Source organism: Rhodnius prolixus, unplaced genomic scaffold, assembly GCF_049639745.1.
Source record: "Rhodnius prolixus isolate KJV_2025 unplaced genomic scaffold, Rpr scaffold_13, whole genome shotgun sequence".
Lineage (NCBI taxonomy): Eukaryota > Metazoa > Arthropoda > Insecta > Hemiptera > Reduviidae > Rhodnius > Rhodnius prolixus.
In genome coordinates this window covers 14,498,276-14,521,021 of record NW_027411583.1, presented here as the reverse complement: position 1 = coordinate 14,521,021, position 22,746 = coordinate 14,498,276, and the positions used below count along the sequence as shown (strand labels likewise).

Sequence of the window (22,746 nt, the reverse complement as noted above, 5' to 3'; positions counted from 1 at the left end):
GTAATTAAATCCCCTCTCTTCAATTTTATTTATAGCGCCCCCGCCCCCCCAGCAGGCTAATCGTCTGTTAATAATATTTATATTAACTTAAAGTGTTTCTACTAAATACCGTAATTATATTTAATTAATATAATTCTGTAATAAATTATTTAAATGAATTATTTACTTACAGCGCGATCTCGTTCAGGATTTTTTCTGAATTTTGTCTCGCACTGTTCTCTGCTGGCCGCAATCATCCAGTATAGAGGACTGGTGCACTAAATTCAAGAAGGCATTCAACTTTAGTTCCGATTTAAGTAGTTGTTCGAGGCAACGCTAAAGTCCTGAAGCATGAGGAAGGATAGAAGTCATAATAATGATTTCCGGTCTCTTTAGTTTGTCGCTGGCTGGGCCATTAATCAGAGGCTTTGGAAAAATACCATATCCATTGTTATGAAAACATTTTATGCTTTTAAAAATTCACGTCCTCTTATTCAGGGATCTTTTGAAATTCAAATTAAAAAAAAAAAATATATATTACTGCATCACATCTGGGGCGGGGGAGTTCATTTTACGTGAACCTATGTACTTCAGACAGTTTGGAGAACACGGACATCCTACAGAGTGGGTGGCCTCCATCATAAATTCATAGTGAAAAGCCATACTTTCTTAACCTAGCAGACAACCTTTCAACTCTGTGTAAATACTAGCGAACAAACAAATCGATCCTTACGTTCTACATTTTTTCTTGAAATCTATATCGATTAGGAAATAATTTATTGTTCATTTCGAAACCAATTGTCAAACATTGTTATCTTTTTTCAGAAGGTTTTGGTCTCTTTCTTTCCTTCAGAACATTGTAGGTGAGCGCGCGTGCAGATCTTTGTTAAACAAGATGATATTAGTCCGACAGTATTCTTAGACAGGAATAGCTGACTTTTGGATTAATGATCTTTGCTGACTAACAAGAACTTTAGAAGCTGAGTAGTTAGAAGCTGTAGGGGGAGGAGTGCTCCTCTCTTGTGAGGGTGGTTACCCTAATCTGCGGCTCCTCTGACGCTTTCCAGCGAAGTCTTGGTGAGAATTATATACTTTTCTATAGGTTCTATTTGATAGCCTGGAGGGTCTATCGATGTACAGATTATACAGCTTCTATATACACTTAGCACTTGGAAGGAGATTTGAGGTCGAACTGGGAAAAAAGGAAAAAGAGGTGGGAATTAAAGAAGTCCTCATCAAGGCATTTCCTTAAAATTGATAAATATGGTCTAAGAAGTGAAGATTCTGATTGCATATGATACCCAGTCTGTCGCGCTTTCACGGCCTGCTAAGGATCGGAAGTAGAAGAGACAGAAGAAGCGACCGCAACTTCATGAAGGGTGAGAGGAGGGGGGGTTGCGGGAGGAGAAAGTCGTGCGAGTGGTTGTTTATGTAAATAAAAGTGAGGAATAGGGGAGGGGGCGGCCAGTTGGTGGTATTCTAATCACGTAGTGGTATCCTCGATGGTGCGCACTGTTTACCGATAATAAGCCAACAGTTTGGAGGCTGCGAGTGAGACGCTCTCTCTGTCTGGCCTGCAGGCCGCCAATCTACTCTCTCCGTCCGAAAGTACCTCCTAATAACTGCTTATTGTCCCAGGTCGTGCGGCACTGTAGTTAGCCGCTCCCCGCAGCTCCATATTAAACTCAGATTATTATAATAACAGCCTCTCTACCCGCCACTTGCCCCTCACTGTGTGTATGTAATTTTGGAAAATAAAATGACGGTAGGAAAAGTGGAGAATGGAGGACCAAGGAAGGAGCTGGACTAGTCGCAGTGTGAACGGCAGTCGGCCAACTCTTCTTCGACTTCTACGTCGTCCCTTCAAATTGCTCTTCTTTCTCTTCAACAAGAATGTGCCGCATTTTTTTAAAACATACAACCGGTTAATACGATCAACTTGTCTTCTCTGTGCTGACGTCGAAGGAGCCGAACTGCAGAAGAATTTTCCACGTCTACCGGGACAGTTAAGCTAAAACAAGGTAAATCTCTATAGTTGAACATCCTTCTAAGATCTAGAAGTTCTGTTCCTAGTGATAAGCAGTTGCAAGTCCAAAGTAGAGTATATACTCTCCCCCATATCTTGTGTAAACGGGTATTTTTAATTCTTACTTAGTATTGTAAATAAGAAGTAGTTTGGAAGCTGGTTTTTGCTCGTGTCAAATGTTCAATATCGAGTTTTTACCAGGAAATCCTTTTCGGAGTCCAGTGGTTTTCTGAGAGTGCACTCGATTGCACTTCATGACCCTGCACACCTGCATGAGCTCAAACCCATCAGAATTTAAACTCCACATTTTTCTCAGATGAGAGGCTGTTCGCTGATTTTCTTATTTGGCCAATTGGTAGTGAATCATTCTTGCATGCATACTCAGAAGACTGGTTCCTCAGAAGAACTATCATCCCCTTTCACAAGACTGGTGTATGTGGACATTCCAACTCAAAAATGAGAAGCCACGGGTCCTGACTTTTATAACTTAGCCTCAACTGAAAGTGCCACTCGCCGAATCGATTTCTTTCTTTTTTACTTTTAAAGGCTCCAACGATTTTTTTTCTTTTCAACTTTGTATCGAATATCGCATTTGTAGATCGATAACTTGTACTTGGAACTTTTCACGGGAGAGTTTGAATGGAATAATCGAGAGAGTTTAGTCAGACTGTCAGTCACTTAACATGGGGCCCAAAACTGCATTTCCGGTGAAATCTTTTAAACTTTGACTCGATCGCCGTACTTCTTCTTAGTTGATAAGAAACAGTAATAAGAAGTGCAAAGTGGGTGTGGCGAGATTAATTGCTGGGGTGGGCTAATGAAGTACTAAATGTGAAACTTGCCTCCTGATCGCCATGTAACTGAAGGAAGCGGAGGTTTAAGATTGTCTTTGTGAATTACGCAGGAAATAGGCATGAATTATATACTTTGTGGCTGGGTGGCGCCTCTGTTCCTGTATAGAAAATAGAAACGTCTGCAAGCAGGCCTTCCCTCGACATGTTACTTTTTTTGCGCTGAACTAGGATCTTTTGGGGGAAATTTTCTTGTAGATTGTAATTGCTCTGGAACAGCCTGCAGGTTAGTGTGCTCTCTTTTTATTGTACGTTTGGAGAGACCTGGAAGAAACGACCAAAGGAGCAGAATGAAGGTTCTACTCTGTGATTACCGGGCTGTACCTAGGGACCGCATTCAGGTCAGTAGGCACTCTCTGCACACTGTTATTACACGGCCTAACCTTCTTCTCTAGCCTCAGTTAGGCCAACTAATTTCGCCGCTCTAATCACAAGACTTCATCAACTTTCTCTTATTGTTGTTGTTGTTTTCTGCAAACTCTGCTCCGACGTCACAACAGCAAGCAGTCTTGAAACCTCCTTTGCAGTACCGTTCACTGTTCCCTAGTGGAGCGACAGAACAGCTCCCAAGTCTGCACCAACTCTGCTAGCCACACAACGATTCCATTTGATCCTTCCACCTTTTTCAAATATTGGAAACTTGATAAAAAAAACTGAATAACTCACACGACTTTTTCTTTCTAAATTTCTCACTTAAATATATTCTTTAAACTTTACATTGTTGCTTAATTTAAGCTCGATTCTACCAGTAAAAAAGTACTTTTAAAAAAATAGTGACCACAGTTTCGCAGAAGTTAAAAAACAAAAATCTTTCAAATAAAACTGGCAGAACTTCACCATGTAGGCGCAACGTTCAAAGGAAATCCTAGGGAAAGAGACTAAAAGGGAAAGTATTGAGTTAGGTGCGATCTGCACAACCGTCCTCAAAGGAAATCTACTCTCTCAGCTTCAATTAGTTTAGTTCAATGTGCTACCGTGTTCACATTCTAATTATAGTAGTGTGAACTTCATTCAAATGCAACCATATTCGCCAATAGAACAGAATTAAGGGGAAGGTTAAGGTCGTTGGTCGATCTGTTCGGACAGTTCTAAAACTTACCAGACTCACGCTGGAAACTCCATTTTCATTTCCGCTCTGTTGCTCGTAGTGTATATGGGCCCAGGGAGCTCTTGGTTTCCCTCCTAAAGACGAATCATTCCTGCTCAATAGGAGAAACGTTCATGAGGCCATTTTGTTTTTTATTTGGTCACACTCTTATACGGAATAATTTCAAAAAATTATTAACAACAATCTCAAAACGGATACTTTGGATGAAAACTTATATCGTAGATCTGACGAAAGCGATTCCGCCTCACCAGTGCGATATTAGCTCGAATGTCCACTAACCAAGGAACCAGCATGGCTATTAATCGTTAAGACAACGACGGTAGGTAGCACTCCTCAGTTAGTGACATTTATATTAACCCAAATTAGCTTCGATCTCCTGTGCATTAGTCTGTCTTTAAACAATCTTTCGATTATAAAATCGAAAAAATGGGGAATTTGTAGGCCGACGGGTTGTTTATTTTCTCTAACTATTGACAAGGGAAGGATTGCGGTCGTAAAATCAATTGGGAACATTTGGCGCAGTGGCCAGTGGGAGCCAGTGTTGCCAAGTGTTGGCGAGTCATGGCCCGATATGGGTGTCACACGATCGCACAGGATGTGAGATGGAGAGCTAGTAGATTGTGATGGCAGTGTGTGTGAGCGCAGTGCTGCCTCTACAGGCTAAGATATTATTATTCATGAGATATTCAAGTTTCCGAGGCCCGAGAATGTGTGTTTTAGACTCAGGCTGTAGGGCGGCGATGTGGCGACCCTCGCACACTGTGTGAGTGCAGAAGGGGGTGTGGCCAGACTGTCTCACCCACCCCCCGCCAGCCGACCAGAGTGCCGCCCCACACAAATGGAACAATTCTAAATGATTTATTGCCATCAAGATCTGAATTTCTTTTCTTTCTTAAACCGTATAAAATATTTTTTTCCACTCTCTGGAGTTCGGCTGGTTTGGTTGCGTAGGCCGGCAGCTAGTCACTCGGCCAGATCCATGGAGCATGTCCACTCCCCTGCTGCAATGCCCTCAACTCCAAACAGAATAACCAGAATACCTAAGCCAAGGCGATGGCGTTTTCTTGCAATAACCACTCTCACTTACCGCAGATTGCGTAATTAAATTCTTTTCTTCTTTCAATTTGGAGTTTGGTTACATATTTAATGGGTGATGACCATACATTGTACTGAACTGGCACTTCAGAGCCGTACTTAATGCCCTCAATAGTATTCTCTTAGGACCCATACTATTTGTGAGCAGGAAGTGTGCCGAGTGTAAAGGAAACCAAGGCAGCCACTTCCGCTCCTACAGTTCGGCCGAATTTAGTCGTTTTCTAGTGTTTTATGGTTTTCCCAAAGGCAGGTTATCTGCGCCGAGTCACGAAAAGAGTGGGAAATGGGAACGTTTTCACTTATTTCTGTGAAATGAATGGCAAGGTTCCTGAGTCGCATTTTGAACTCTTGCTCAGCGAACAGCCTCTTCAATATACTGGAGTCCGCACCTCCTCCTCAATTATCGCATTCAGTCCAAAACAGATAAATAAAAGTACGCTTCCAAGTGTAAAGTTGCTAATAATTTACTCCTTACCGAGTCTATCGATGAATGTTAATACCTTAACTGTACATCTCTTCACACTAACTGCGATTGCGAAATCATGGCGGAGGGTCGCATCCGGCCAAAAAATCTCACCTTGGAAGTGCATGAGATTATTAGTTGAAAAAAAAACAGATTGGAGACTCATATTCGATGGGCTCTCGTATTACTAGTCTTCCAAAGATTCCCGTAAGCTTGCTAAACAGGAAGTAATCTCACGAGATTAGAGTCTTGCGTCTCGGTTGGCTGGTGAAGTTCGGACTTGGAGTCTCTTAAGCGTGTTATGCAATCCGATAGATCTAACAAGATCTGAATGTGTTTGCTCGCTGCAAGTTAGTTACAACAATCTAAAGAAACTTATATATATTTTGGGGGCTCATCCTAGCATCCTAGGTGGTAACTGCAATCCATTCAGGTGGGGACATTTGTTAATAATTGCTGGAGAGGAGCGTGTGAACGTTCACACCGGATTTCTTGAAGAAAGTGAAGTTTGAGGAATAGCATCAATATTTGCCCTCCATTTTAAGTTATTGACGCAGGAATGTTTGTTGAGGTCGGTCGACCAGGACTACTTTTTCAGAACGGCTAATAGCAGCGAGCTGACCAAACCTGCTCATGCATATGCATATCTTAGACTTACCCCCACTACTCCAGTCTATCGCTTAGTACATACTTTCTCTTACTGGCTAGTATTTCACTACTTCCTGTAAGGAGGAAGTATCACGCTCGTTGGACGGAAATCACACTAACTATTCTCTCTAGAACTAAACCAATTTTTGTGAAATTTTTTTCTGAGGTGTGAGGGGAAATGGAGACGTACATCACACTAAAGGGACATTTAGATATATTGCACTATTTGAACTATTTTGATTTATGAACTTAATTGTTCTTAGAGCCTTCTTCACACCCAACCAAACCTCTAATGCAACCATTTCGAATATTCTGCCATTCTGTGCAACCTAACATGCCCATCTTAGCATTACTTCTCTCTCCACTTGGTATGTACTCTCTAATACTCAGAATTGAGGACCTAATGCAGAGAAACTCCCCAGCTAATACAAATTGCAAGCTTTAAGAAAAATTGAAGCGGAACTCTGCCAGTTTGGAGGTTGGTACACCTTCTCTTTTTTGCACTTGAAAAGGAAGCGGCGGCGATATGGTTAGAGAACTTCTCAAGAATTGGTTTCTCTCTGCGGAACTTCAAAGCAAATTATCGCTGACAGTTCGATATCTCGAACAGATCTTCGTTTAGATTAAATTGAAAAAACTGATATACTCAGGCATTTGAACTTTGATAGAAATTTGATTCTAATTTTCCGACTGGAAGAAGATCGGTAACATTTATTAGAAACAATTTTCCAGAGAACTTAATTTGAGGGCCGTTTTGAAGGAAAAGCTTTCATGTAAAGTGCTTATTTTGATTTTTGATTTCTGTCTTTTCTTACCGTCTGGCATTCTTCCGGTTTGTTCATGAAAATAGTTTGGTACAAATTCATTTTAAAGAGCCCTTCACGTTCTCGTAGAAGCCCTTTATTCTCGTAACTTTTAGCAAGACGCATTCTGAAGAAAACTATTATGGTAGTGGTCGTGCGAATACATTGGGTTTATAGAATAACGACACTCACTAACGCTTTGCATAGACCAAACCAATAATGATTTAGATTTAACCTCCAAAAACTAGGATAAACTTTAAATAACAAATAAATAGAAATATAATCGATATTTTACACTTAATGAATTGAAAGTTTCAAAAGAAATCGATTAACATATTGAAAGCTATAATTATAATTTTCTAGTAAATGAACCGTAAGCGGAAACCGAGTGGTTAGAAGTGCTGGCAAGTTCACCCACCAACCTTGACGTCGCTCGGACAGTTTGTGAAAATAAAAAAGGTTTTATCATGAATGAAGTAAGTCTTGATCAAGGTGGCCATGATGCAACTATTTTACATGCATATTCCCCTCATCCGTCTATTAAACTGGCAAATAAAGATTTATTTTTGTAAATTTTAAAATGAAATAATTTTTGGTGACACCATTTCCCGTACTTTATCAGTATTTCAGAGATCCTTACCCTTCATCAATTAACTCTCTTTCCCGTAGTTTTCTTTTCCCGTCCATGATGGTTACTTCATTCCCCATCTCGAGATTTCTTGCCGCTCCATCACCAAGGTAATTTTGCTGTTGTCCAGCTCGCGTTTCGGTCCAACCTTTTTCCACCGGACCTACTTCTAATTTTCATGTAACCTATAACAGGGCACTCGTCTAACATATACAATGAAGTTCTCCACTACCTGATTGATCCTGTTGTGGCATATATTTAATGTTTGATCATACTACAGAAAAGTCGATATAAACAGAACAATATGCATATTGGCGGGCTTTAGTGTTAATTAAACACTCCAATTTGGGCCAGTCGTGCTTACTTCTGCAAAATGTGGTTTTCTAAATGTGTTCCTTAAGGGGCTGGCTCTTGAAGACCCTTCATAGTTGCTACATTTCTTAATAAGTCTGCCTTTTTTTGCATTATAATCATCTATAGTTCTTGCCATCGCTCATCGCGTGGTTAGCAATCTTTTTCCAGCAGCAACTGTGGAAAGTCAGATCTGTGTTAAAGATCTGTGAACTGTGTGTCAAGAATTAACGGAAGAAGCAGCCGCTCTAAGTCGATGTTTTAGTGATCAACGGTATCAATTTTATTATGAGAGTATTAAAATTGTTTTTCAAAATTTTCTATTCTGTATCGGCTATTGGACTTGAGATAACTATTATAATCGCCCCTAAAACACCAAAAGATATTGCTACTCTTTAATTATAATAGCTGGTGATCCCAAAGTGGGCAGTACGACTGGACAGTGCTGCTGCCAGCGGGACACACGACAGTTAACGCACACACAGAGCCGCCGACATATCCAAGCATCTAACTAGCTGGCTGTTTATTTAGTGTTTTAGTAGTTCAACTAGTTTTTCACTTTTCCTCTCACCTTTATTTCGAGTCTTTATCGGAAATGTCAGTTTAAGATTTCCCGAAACCGAAAAACTGTTTGTGTATTTCTGGCTGGTCAGCATAACTAAAACTAACTGTTCATCATTTTTGGTGACTGATTCATTACTTCAAAAGGATGAAAAAATAAATGCCTATTTCGGCCATATTTTGTATTTTTTATTTACAGGTCGAAAGATCCGCACTATAAAAAATACAAAATATGACCGAAATTGGCATTTATTTTTCATCCTATTAAAAAACTATCACAGGAACTCAAAATTGATGACAGGTTTAGGTGCTGTCCGAATCAGCCAGCTTGAATGAACTGTTTTCCAGCTCTTTTGAAATTTAATCGAAAATGGCCTAAACAATTGTCTTGGCACACTTAAAGCTCATACTACTTAACAACTTTTAGAGTGTTGAGTGGCTGGGATCTCCTCGAACGTTCCTCATTGGTGAATATAGCACTTATTACCTATTACATATTTAATCTAAATTTCAAATTTGCAGAAAATGGCTGTCGGAAGTGCTATTTTAATGATAAGATTTTTGTAATTTTTAGCAACTCTTTTGAAAAGTAGTAATTCTGAAGTAAACATAAGGTTAATGCAAATGCTGTGCAAAATGTAAGTTCCAAGAAAATGAAGTTCTCGAGCTGCAGTAAAGGGGGGGCCGAGAGGGGGTACACACAGGGTCGCGGCGAATTATCGATATCAAGTTATCCTCAGACAGACACAACTGCTAATTTAACTTACTAATTTAATTTCATTCACTTTGTTCAATTAGTTATAACAAAAATCCCTTTAATCGTGTGGACAAGTAGTAATTTGAAATATTCCTCTCAAGTTGTGGGAGTAGAGAAAGGATGGTACCCCCTATCAGACTCTAGGAAGAATACCCTTCCTTTTCGATTTGCTAAGACGGTCTGAATGTTAGCAATTATATCGATAAGAGTTCGACTGATTTCAGTAAAATGAGTGTGACACAGTTGGTTTCCTTTCGCATAAATTTCAAAATTCTTAAATCCAAAATCACTAAGTTGTGTTGATACTTGTTGGAAAGTAAAAGAAAACATCATTTTAAATCTCTTGATAACCTAAACGAAACCTTCAGGTTTTGATTCTTTTTATATTTTTCAGTTTTGGAGATATTCGGCCATTTGGTTTTTTCTTTTTTTTTGCATAATATACTCGTACTTATTGGTGAGCACTTTCAAAATACGTAATTGCCTCATTCAACAGTGAGAGGAAGTAAACATTCTGGAAAGAAAAGTGATTGGTGTGTATTATGTTCAAATATAATATTTTCAATGAATAGGGCGAGGTATACTTGATGTGAACGTGTCGACTATTATTTCCTACAATTTGATTGGACTATCAATTTTAACCACCATTTCCGCCATCATTCTTCATTGCGATTGGTCAATTACTTACGCCAAAATATTTCTAGCATAAATCCAAATTAACTTTTTCCCCAATTGATATTTTTGATGAATTATCAAATTATGCAATAAAAAAAAATTAATCATAAAAATATTAAAAATAAAGGTTTTTCTTACGCTACTAATGTAAAAGGAAATGGAAAAGTTTGAAGACTAGTTACTTCAAGAGCAAAATAGTGAAAGAAAATTGTTGTTGTTGTTATAAGTGCTCCATTTTCTCCATTTACTTGGATATGGTTGCCAACTAAAACACAAACAGGTTGGCTCACTCAAACATTATTTACTTCCTGTAATACGTGATTTTGGCGGCCGAAGAGCAGCAGGTAGAGAAGAATTGCATTCATGTTTGGCACACTGGTTTTTAACGCAAATCTTCCGCTCCGGTTTTATGAATTGAACCAAAATCAGGAACCAAAAATCATTTTTTCAAGTTTTGTCAAGAAATTGATTTCACTTTCAATAAAAAACCTTCTTACCTTCGCAGAGATTCCACGATCCTAACTCCCCATTGCAATCTTCTTAGCGCGGAATAATAGCTCTTCGAATTGAGTCGGCCACCTACAGATCTGGTGAATCAAAACTAACTTTACCAAATGAAATTATATGGCATTTTTCACTTGACCGAAAAATCTCACCTCTCATCTTCATCAGCTAAACTGTGGACCAAGTAGTTCACCTTGCACTTCACGCCGACAGATGGTTGACCGTTGTTTTATATCAAAGCTCACCAGCCGTAACGAGTTAAAAATCTCTCCCATTAACGGTATAAAGAGAATGAAATAAGATGGCCTCACGATCTACACTTATCATGTAAAAGGTGTAAACGATAATGCAGAGATTCTCACATCACCTTCTCTTGATGTAAAACTGTCGCAGTTGAGAATCACAAGCATAAAAGTTCCCCTTCGAAAGGTTATTGACAAGAATACCGTGGCGTGAACACTCTCGAGACATCCTCCTACTACTACAGCTTCTCTAACTTCTAGCTCACATAAATTTTATTCATATTCTAAACATCTGATTGTATTTTACTTATTACTTACCAAAATTGTTCTGATTGTAAAACGGCAAAATTTACTGGAAATGTCATTTTTAATCTCCACACAAAGTTTGAGAGGAAATCTTAAAAAAGTGGAAAATCAAGTTAAGATTGATTTCAGAAATCCATTTTTTATTCATTGAAAAAAGTGTTTTATGAATTAAACAAATCAGTGCGAGATTTGTGTGGACGAGTACTGCAGTAATCTTGGATGGCGCATCCTTCTGAGGCTGGACAGAGTAGTCACATCTGTGGAGTGATAACAGCACTCTGGGCCAGCTGGGCGCAGATTGTAGGCCGACTAGAAGCCAGGTGGTGTTGCCAACTCTCTCCTTTAGCAACACTGAACGGAGAGCTCTCTCTCCGTAGTAGCTCTCTGCAGTTGGACCAACACGGAGGTCAAGGTAACTACCCTCAACACTCTCCCTCCCTCCATCTACTATATTCCATTCTGGGTCTCTATTCATTCAGCTTTATTCGGCGTCTAAAACGGCTTCTTCAGCTTTGGCCGCCATTCCCACTAATTCTAGATGGAATAACATTAACTGACCGCAAATTCTCAGAGACTCCTGGAGGTGTCCCTTCGCGTACCCCTGTCCAATCAATTCAATAGTGACACCTCCATCACACGCGTACAACGAGGTTTAATTGATGGGTGCATCTTCTCGGGTTAAGCGTCTGAGGTGTTAGAGATTATGCCAGTCACAGTGCTGAGATTGTCCTGTTCTAGGATTCTTAGCTTTTGTAACCTACAGACCCTCAATCTTTTTAGTAGGATCTTATAGTTTTATAGAAAAGTTCCAGAGCAGAGAAATCGCGGATATGTTCTGATTTCTCTAGCGAAACTGGTGCAGTCCGTTGAACGCAAAATGTAGAAATAGACCCAATATAGGTGAGGCTGTCGCTGGGAAGGACTGTCGCGCTATTTCTGTAGTTTCAACCTGTGGGGGACTGTTTGTGTTGGAAGGCGGAAATACCAATCATTTGGCCGAGAACTCCTGGTCCTAGATAATCCTTCCGTTGAGTTGCTCTCAGATAGCTTAAGGGTCTCTAACTGCTACAGATTGAGGTTTAGGGTAGGACAGATGAACTCTCAATACCTTTTAAGTATCTGATTAGAAAACAAGATAAATATGCCAAGAACATAGAATATTAAAATTGTTTAAAAAGAGAACAGTTACTGCTGATAGATTGAGGATCTATAGGTAGCCGGGGTTCTTGAGAACAGCTGTCGAAATGGCTGAAGAAATGTTGAAGGCATCTCGCCAGTCTGCCTATAGTTCCTCTTTGTTCTAGGTAGTGAGAACTTCTATCACATGCCTGTGGGTTGGAAGTGGCACAGCTGTTGTGTGCCTAGACATAGAACAATAGTCTGTACTACCAAGATATGTTACTGATAGACAGTTATGTTTTACTAAAGATTATGAGATAAATTGACTCTTGTTTGCGAGGTAGATTTCTTACAGAGATTATTTCCAAAATAGTTTCAAGTGCGCCAAATTGCTGCTTGTTAGCCCACCAAAAGTTCAATCTTCTTAACGACAACTTCAGTCTGATGGTCTCTGGCAAATATCCGGAAAAACATTTTATTTTCACTAAAACATGGTGCGCCGTAAAGAGCGGAAATTTTAGCCAGTTGAGCAGATGCCACCCGATCGCAGCTGACTGATTGTAATGTCCAAATTTCTGTTTGACACGACAGGCACCCAATGAAACAGAAACGGATAACACTCTAACAATCCGCCGATTAATACGAGCTGCTGTTTGCTTTTTCAAATTATTTTCTTAATATATATTAAGCGATAATAAATTTGAAATAATTTCAAATATTTCATCAAGAAACGATTAAATTAACTGCGCCGCCGAAAGGTCTCCATAAACATTTTTTAATTATTATCATTATTTTTTATAGATATATCCATTCTTCTCTCTTTTCCTTGCAAATTATGATATCCTGTATTAATATCTTGGCGGAAGTGACGGCTAATTTGATACTTCAACACTGGCCGCTTCTTTAGCAATTTATTTACTCCAACCTCCCAGTTCCTGTTAATAAGTCACAACTTACTAAATAGCCGCCAAATTAACTTTTTTTTTTGGTTTTTGTTTTTCTAATGAGAGGAAATAGTCCTAGCATCCAATCAGCATCCTATCTGTTTCAATTTAGAACTTTTGTGATTTAATGTAAAAAAATATACTACAAATGAGTTTATAGTTTAAAGTAGGTTTTCCATTTTAGGGAGTTTTCTATAAGATCAACAGCTTCATTGAAAGTGGTCCAAATTGATCCCTAAGATCAGACCAGGCGTCTCGAGTTTCCCAAACACTTTTTGTTGCTGTTCGGTGACAGAAAGGGCACTATTACAATACTTTTTCAAAGGCAGTGAACCTCTCCTTCAGGAATTACTCTAAAGATTCTCAGACTGAGTACAAAAAGGTGCCGAAAGTAATGCGTCACATTATAACTTACACTTTTGCACTGTGAGCTGAATTACGAGCACAAACTAATGCATTTCCAGTAATATGTCCCACTAGGTTCCTTAGATCCTTCCTACTCCTTAAGGGGGAATCCTTAGACTTAATCTTCTACTGGATTGGTCTCATTAGGAAAGTTGGTGCCACCTCGTATCCATTCATTTTACTCATAGCTGCCGGAATATGGGCTATGGGCCCAAGGATGATGGAGAAGAACCCGTTAAGGTCTATCCATTAACTTCTTCCGTTATCGTGGCGAGGTAAGGAAGCCAGGAAACGATACCAAAATATTAAAGTCTACCAAATTTTATTTTTGAAAATCATGAATAATACTTGTTTTTTCCTTTTACAGCAGAGATGTCTCGGCATGGATAGAGAGAGGCACTTTCAGCAAGCCAAGTCGGAATGTTCAGGTTCACATTCAGAAGGAGTGACCGCCCCCAGAGGTGGTTCGAAAAGGACAAAAATCTGCTCAACTTTAGTTCGTTTGGAAGATTGTACGCACCTGCGACAATGGCGAAATAATGTCTTGCTAGCGCTGTTTTTGTTTTCTATAAATCAATTATTGTCCAACTTTTATAAAATTATGTGTTTAATCTCGGTGATAGGTTCATAGTCACAAAATCTTGGCAACTTAAGCAATGATGATGTCATAGCTGGGAATTCGACCACTCACACGACCTCCTCTTGCCAGACGGAATTCACATGAAGTGACGCTTCCGCTTGATCGGTTTGATTCATATTAGAAATTTAAGTTAATAATTTTAATACGCAATCCTTATTAATATTATAAAGAGAGAGGCAGACATACTGAAGTTGTTCAATTTTTTGGCTTTTTCCAGCAGCGACCTCAAAGAAATAGATACTGCCAATAGGAAGATAGCAGACTAAAGTATACAAGTTACACAGAAATGAGAGATGTTTTTTTTTTTCTTTTTTGGATTTGGGCCGATATCGACCTCAGCAGTGAAGGAACTCTCGTCAGATTTCTGTTGAGGAGGGGTTCTAAGACCTGCCGGGCAGTCTGCAGGCCGCCCAGCTGTGCGGGCTGTGGTTACCTTGGCAACCTCGGGTGGCCGGCCATCTTGCCTCCACCACCGCCTGCCCTTCATCTCACGGCAACCTGTCTCCAGAGCTACATCCATTCATACTGCCCAACTTTTTCACCTCCTAAACAGAAAGTAAACTCTAAAGCTAACCAATTTTCTAAACCGGAAATACATATCGTCTATTTTATCCGTCACAACCTGCCCAATTTTCCCTATTTTTGAGCGGTTGACACATGTTGATACACATACATTGCGACACACGTTGTAACTGTGTTTAGCAAGTTTATTTTATGACCGAAACATTAAAGAAGAAGTCGATTTCTCTCTACCAACGTGATCTATCAACCGCTGATGTTGGATTAACCTCGCTTTTGTTGCGAAAATGAGAACACGTAGCCAATTTTACTTCCTTTTTGGCGCGGTTGTGCAGAAAAGTGCGTGTCACAACACGCTCAAAGCATAAATTAGTTAATTTTTAGAACTGATACCCCATTCTATCCCAGAATTAGGTTTTTGGCCTCTCATTCTCAACTCAGTGCTTTCGGAATAGATAACTGCTTCAGTTCTTTAAAAAAAAAACTATTTTTTTCGAAGGCGGCATAACATTTAACTAAGTGACATCCTGGGTTCTAAGCTAAGACAACTCCTAGTAACTTATTCTTGGAGCTTACGCCTCGACCGCTACTTCAGAGCGCGACGAGACGTGAAATCCTCCGATATTTAAACTGTTCTAATTGACGATCTAATGAGGAATCCTAGCGACAAAATTTACACTTCAGACATGCCTAACCATCCTAATATCACTATCTACGCGGCTGATATCGCTACAATTTGCAGACTCTACGACCCCGTTAAGCCTCCCAGGATCTCCTTCATCTCATGGCTGGATGTCGGATTAAACAAAACACGTAATAGTGCACGGACATTTTACACTAAGACATCAAACCTTCCAGACTGTACAGATATAAAGAGGAAGTAGTAACATCCAGCCGTCTATCTTGGTCCTGCCCGGATAGTAGACCAACTTTGAATCTCCAAATCGACTGGAAAAGCAAGAAGGCAATCAATGTCCTCTTACGCGGAATTCCACAGCGAACACTCATACAAAACTGACTGTTTATTGAACATTATCACGCCCTACATGAATAGAAAGGGCGGCAGTATGTGGATCGTGAACTCTGTCCAACTCCAGAGACCCAATACTTCCAATTATAAGACCTCAGACTAATAGTCACTTCTCCATGTTTCCAATACTGAAGACCCCGATTACCTTTTATTTGCGAACGAATCCGCTCACGGTTGCTTAGCTGAACATCCTGTAGCTCTAAGGCAACCTCGCCCACATGCTCAACCCACCTCGTCTCTTAGTCCGTGATTTTCTCATGGGATCAAGCCTGTCCCTGTTAATATCTCGAGAGTTCCACCTCGCACCAGCGGATGTGACGCTCAGGGGTTCATTGTATTCACTCATTTTATGTAGAATGTATATTTAATTGTACAAAATGCAATAAATTACTAATTACAGTAGAGAATTTTTACCTGTTTGTGTAAATTAAAAAAGTAGAAGTCTGATTGTGATTTTATTTCTTATTTTAAATAAAAGAGATTTATCAATTACTGTTTTTTGTGATTACTCTTCTTTACCAGTATTGCAATAATATCCGTTCTTGCTTGGATTGTGCCATTTTCTTTCCAAAGGCTACATCCAGCAGTTTGATGCTGCAACGCACAATTGTTATTTACTTCTTAACAGCACTTTCAGTCAACAGTCAACCTGAAACAATCAGCTGCTATAAATTGATACCAGGTAAACTGAAAGTGACTACACCCGTGTGAACCAATGGGCAGTGTGAATGCGGCGCTAAAACCACAATGAACCAGAAGAAAAATGAACGAAAGTAACCCAAAGCTCGCACCGTTCGCTTGTCATTAATACCTCTAAAGTGTTGAAAGTACAACGTATAAAATTAAATGGTTACCAACCACATTTTAGTCCACGTACTAAATTACAGCAATTTATCTTAATTTATATAAACATAATAATAATATTAGTATTATTATGGTGCTCAGTGGCTGGAAATTAATAAATATGGCCGCTTTCCATGTAAATATAGTATTATAACCTTTACTTTTTTCGGGTAGTTTAAAACAAATTGGTAGGTAATTCACGGCTTACATTCTTTATTTATTTTCGTTTATAAACACTAGGTATTTATTAGTGTACGTGAGTTTTCAGTGATGGTGAGCAGTGAGTATAATCATTAAATCCATAACGTGTAATTAGACGGTTGAGATTACAGTCAGCCCGCGGCCAGATTGGGCGCCCTCCGTGCACAATAAATGTCACTTTCAATTTGATCGGTCATTTAATATTTTAGGCTGATACTGAATCCAACAAGTGGCCCTATTATATAATTCAGCTATTGGCTCACTATAATTACCCCCTACCTGCTCGGTCCATTCAGTTTGGCATTTCTCTAATTATTAGTTCTATTGTAATTAAATCAGGATTTCCGATCTTCAATCTTTTCACGATTATCAGTGCTTCTTATTTAGAATTCTAAACGACTTTGGGTGGTGTTCATGAAGATTGGTTCATCACACTTGTGCAGAGATTAGGCTGAGATTTAAGGTGCCTCCGGCAAGCAATCCACCAGCCTCGCTGAATGAACTGACGTTCTCGCCGAGTGTAACCAATTTCGGCTCCCAGTTGTGTTCTCAGCTATAATATAGCAAAATTAAGATCCCACATTCAACTTGATGACGCATTGGAGGGATGCCTACCGCTCTCTCTCAACCAACAAGGAATATCTGTTAGGCCTGAATAAAGGCTGTGCCTTCAATTTGTTCCTTATTTAAACCGATGATTATTTGTATTGGGTTGTCCAAAATACTGTTAGACGTGATTTTCTAGAAAGAGAAGTTCGCTATTTTGCCGGAACATTGTAAATGTGGAAGGAAGTTGGTCAGCAGAAGTGCTATTTTTCTAAACTGATTATTATTATTATTATTGTTACTGATGAAACTCTAAGATCGAGAAAATTTCACTCTGCAAACTGCGGGACGAGAAAGTGGCTCCGGATTCGATGCGCAACTCTCCATTACGGAAAGGAAGGGTTGTGGGTTTGCAGATAGAACTCAAGTAAATATCCGGCAGGATGGAGAAAAAGAGATTCCAGGAATAATCTACACCGAGGCTCCTCTGTGTGTTTGTATGTAAATATCATAAAAAGGATACAGATATATATATATGTATGTATATACGGACGGCAATAAATAATAAATAAATGCCACCGCCGGAGATAAGACCTGTTTGCGCGGCTCGAGAGGCCACTAGATTTATCGATTGTGCATATAAATTGACAATTACTGATCGAGTTTCCTGCATTGCCCAGAATGTGTTATTTTTCTCCTTCGTCTTCTGGAGCGTGGTATTGCTATCAAGATGGGATAGCGCCGTGCGAGATATTAATGGGGCTCCTCCATCCCCGCCTAAAAAAGATGAGTTCCAGAGTTTGGGCAATAAAACAACACTGGTTCTCTGATCGGTGCAGGTACAGACACTTTCAAAGCAGGGCGCTCATAAATTGTGTTCGGATCGCTTAAAAAGTAAAAGCAATTCTTCTGGAGCGTTCAGACTTCTCGTGTAACACGTGTCTGGATATTCCAGGAAACCCTTGTTGATTTGTGGCCGTACGTAATTAAAAGGTTTGGGATTTATTTAAAAATAGAAATCTGAATAAACCACTCACTCGACTTCCTTTTACCACGAATGATTAGATTTTTTAAAAAACTCGGAATGTGTATTAGAAATACAGTTGACCTTATTTCCTACGGTCAATAAAATGGTAGTGTTGAAGAGAGCTGGACGTCACGACTTCCTAAGAACCCCAGGAAAACAATACTCTTTCAACAAAATGGTGAAGCGTCTTTAAAAGCGTCGCTGCGCTCTTAAGCTGAACTAAACCATTCGACCAAATACAATCTATGCTTTCCTCCGAAAGTGTGCATGAGGGACTCATAGGAGTAACGATTGCATTTCATTGTACACGTTGCAGGATGCACCAGAAATTGGTTCCAAAGACTTAGAACCTTCTCGGTGCGGAATCTTTTGAACCTAAACTGCGCTCTTTTTTAAACAAATTTGCGCTCTAATTGACTAGTCCGCATGAAATCTATCTAATAACAATATTTATATTACAGTTTTAATAATAATGTAATCATTTAAATACATAATTGTGTTTGTAATAAACTGGGAATGGAATGTGTAGAGCTGTAGAAGGCGAACCAGCTGTGGTGATGGAGTCGAGAAAGGAGGTCGGTCTCTCCTGTCGGACATCCATCTTCCCCGCTCCACCCTTACCTCGCTAGGTCTTCTTCTTACCAGTATAGATTGGTCTCAATATTTATTACAGATCGCGGCTGTCCCATCAATATTGTATGGCTTGAAACCGCACCAAGATCTATTTGATCCTGTCTCTTCCTCTGCAGCCACAAGCCTCCATCACATCCTACATCGCGGCTCCCAGTCATCCTTAGGTTTGAAGTGAGCACACGGCATCGCTCAGCTCACTCACTAAATCATCCAAAACTTGTCCAGAATGTTCCTTGCCGTACAAACAAATTGTAAACATAAGTTTTCTTTTAACTTTATTTAATGCACTTATCATTCTCTGCATTTACATGCATTTTTATTTACAATCACTCATAATTGCGGCTTAGATTTATTAGCAATGACCAGATGCATCATAAGAGTAAAACTAAAGCAAATATAGCTAATTGTAGAAGTTACTTCTTATTTGTTTTCTTTGAGTGAGAAATATTGTTGAAACTTCAAAACTTGCTTCATTGATAATGCAAGTTACTAGTATACGCGTAATTGGCTGGTGACTTTGTAAAGAAGATAGAATATTTCAAACGAACGCCTTGTCGGCAAAACGGTTGTAACTTCACCAGTACATTTAATTTGCCATTAAACCCTATCGGACTCACGCACTGCAGAGAGGGAAAATTTTGTGAAAAACACTTTTCCGAGCTCTGAACCATCTCGAAACGATTATGTCCGATTACCTAATACTCAAAATAAAATGTCTAAAAGACCGAAATACTTTCACTTTTGGGTGTAAAGAGATTTTTTATTTGCAATTCTAGAACATCTCGCTGAGTTCAACATTGCGACCAGCCGCTGAAGTTCAAATGCTCAAATTGAAAAATTAATGATGTTTGTAGCTGGTGGTGGTGGACTTTGCGGACTGCGCTTAATTCTTACTTCTACTTATAAAGTTACAAATTAATGTTTGTAAAGAATACGAAACGGGTTTGAAGGGGAAAAGAAATAATTATAAGTTTTGCTCAGTTTCTAGTCGCTTTTTGTATGCGCTCTCTTTCTCATTGGGCATAACGGCTGATCTGTTCTGTCCACAGAGATCTCATTTCTTTCAGTTTGTGCCAGGACAATCCCGATTGTACTGGCACAAATCGGCTGACGCCGTCTCTGCGCACTCTGTATACTCAAGTGGTTGTGAAAAAACTATTCATCTGTATATTTTGATTACTCTCGAGTGGCGAGAATTCCACAGCTTCGTAACCCATCTGATCCATGGAAGCTAGAATACTTTCGGGGCAAGGAATCGTACATGCGCTGAAAGAATTTGGGGTTCGAATCTACAGGACGCATTTTTTAGTTTTCCGGAGGATCACTGTGACATCACTTCTCACATTCCACCAAAATCCAAACTCCGCGGTTACTACTGACTCCGCAGAAGTCTCCTATTTCGATCCGTCCTTAAGTAGAGTTTTGGCAGGATTCTCCAATTTACTAGGCAATGTCACTACTACTCAATCAGTAGGACGAACGGAGACTCTTTGCAGTATGTAGCTTGATGAAGCCTTTGTAATTCAATTGAATCAAATTCATGATGAATATTTGCACATCATTAAAGCGTATTTTACAATTTTAAAGCGATAATGTTGTTTCACAAAGAAAAGAATGATGTTCTAGGTTAACATCAGTTCTAAGTTTGATGTAACGCCGTCTCCTTTGGCCGTGGGAAAGTTATTATACCAAGTTCAATCTCGAGACTTGAAACAATTAAAAAAGAAGAAGGTGAGCAGCAGGTTGGAGGAGATGGGCCTAAGGACGGCAGTGCACTCTCAGCCGACCTGACAGGAGGTAATTGTGGAGTTATATCAGATACTTGCAATCCCAACTAACAATTACCAGACAATATATCTTCAATAGGTCAGAGCCAACCCCAACAGTACTATTAACCTTAGTGTAGTGCCCCATATGTACTACATTTAGCTAGATAATCCAATCTCTAAGTGGGTCGAGGTATTTACCTAGCTGACGCAAAAGTGATTGCCAATGGATCATCGATCAGCAGCTGAATCGAAGTACAAATTTTAAAGATGATCTCAAAGTGTCTATGGCTAAATCCAATGTTACCTTGATCTAGTTTAGAATAATTTTATTTTTCAAGTAATTTGATAATGTTTACATAAATAATATGCTTAGATAAATCCGAGCATTACTTACCAACAAGTTCAGCAATAAGCTATTCTATACACATCAGACAGAATTGCTTCAATAAGCTCCGATACTGAAATAGCAGCCATACAACACAGATTTCTTCAACTGATTTTGAAATAAAAAAGAAGTAAAAAGTCATTGCCTATTTTTTCAGGCGGGCTTTACGTCCAACTACCAAATTAGGTGTCCTAGGAGGCGGCGATTAGCAAACATACTTTACAATAAATTTCTTTTATTAACCATTAAATAAAATCCAAGGCCTAGTCCTCATTGTCACATTTAAGCTTTCTAGGAGTTTAGCAAAACTCTCAGCCAATGGGACGATGATGAGCTTTAGCAGTGTAACCACGAAGAAGGTGATGGAATGAGATCAGTTTTTCACTACTAGATGATCATTATCTAAATACACTATATTTCCTTAAAATTCTTAAATAAAATTAAGCTAAGAATAATCAATAGAAATGCATTATCAAGACAAATAAGGGATTGGAAAAAGAGCTAACGGAAGGCGATTCTCCGCTCAAGCTTCATTGCTGGAAAGTAAGTCGCAGACTCCTCACAGATCTTCTTCCCTACGGTGGACAAACTTCTTAGTGCAAAAAGAAATTTTATGATGTCAACGATATTCTAGGTATCTTGTTCAACGGAATACATAAAACCCCTCTGCTTTAAATAACCTCAACTAGTAAACTATTTGGCACTAGTCTTGAGAAAGTTATTGGGAGGACTTTTACTCCCAAAAAGGTGAATTTAATGACGGCAAAGCCAGGCCGAAAAGTCACTCTAGTCTAGAAGCATGTTCACGTGATCTGGTATGCGAATAATCTGTTAAGATTAATATAATCAGTTGCAGTGCTGATTTAGAAGGCTACGCATTAACATAGTCATTACAAGATTAATAAAATAACTGGCCGAGCAATACATAAACACAATGTCATCACAACAATTTAACAACAACAAAAAATTACCACATTATTTAACACTCTAGCAGAGATAAACGATGTGTTTTGATTACAGTTAATATATTAGGAGGTAATTGTGCCAGCTGAGTCTAGATTGTATTTAAGTGTAGTAATTACAGCGCTCCGGGCGGCTAATTTGTGTAAACATGTAATTGGCTAAATGACTGACCATGCTGTTCGGTCCTGGAATTTATTGTTTCAGGAAGTTATTTTAGTCAAGTCCACTTCCGCTGGGTCGCTTGTGCAGCACGAGAATTCTGCCTGCAATTCTTTGGTTCTGAGTGAATTTGATCGGAATTATTGCTGCTGATTCATATTATAAGTAAGCTGGCCTCTTCCTTTTAATCCATTATACAAATTTTGAAACGATAACAAAAAGCTCAGAATTCTGTTTCTAGCGGTGGAAATTTAAAAGCAGTGATGTCACTTCCGTTTAGTAAAACCTGCAAGTTTCAAGAAAAGTTAATTAAGTGAACCGGGGTAAGTCGTGCGCCGGATATTTTCCTATCATTTTAAAGAATTTGGTTAAATTTGTTTGCTATTCCAGTGTAATGAATGCTGATGGAGACTTCCTTAGTGGTTCCTTCACGAGCCATTTGCTCAAAGTAGATCTGTTCTCTTTATTTCTGGAATTAATCAAGCCGGGTTCTAAAGGAAGCGCGAAGTTTAAGCTCTCCTCCTAGTGTACGGTTCTCTCACGCGACTTTGAAGGCTACTTTGTCT

General features: G+C 39.2%; 1 protein-coding gene and 1 long non-coding RNA gene across 2 annotated transcripts in view; one reads left to right on the top strand and one right to left on the bottom strand.

Annotated features, from left to right (window-relative positions):
- Positions 1-22,746, bottom strand: part of CycH (cyclin H) — an 86,518-nt gene that overhangs the window by 17,498 nt on the left and 46,274 nt on the right. The gene's annotated exons all lie outside the window — the stretch shown is intronic.
- Positions 1,392-16,146, top strand: LOC141448257 (uncharacterized). Its single transcript, XR_012454926.1, has 2 exons — positions 1,392-2,000; positions 13,833-16,146. It is a non-coding gene; the product is annotated as an uncharacterized lncRNA (long non-coding RNA).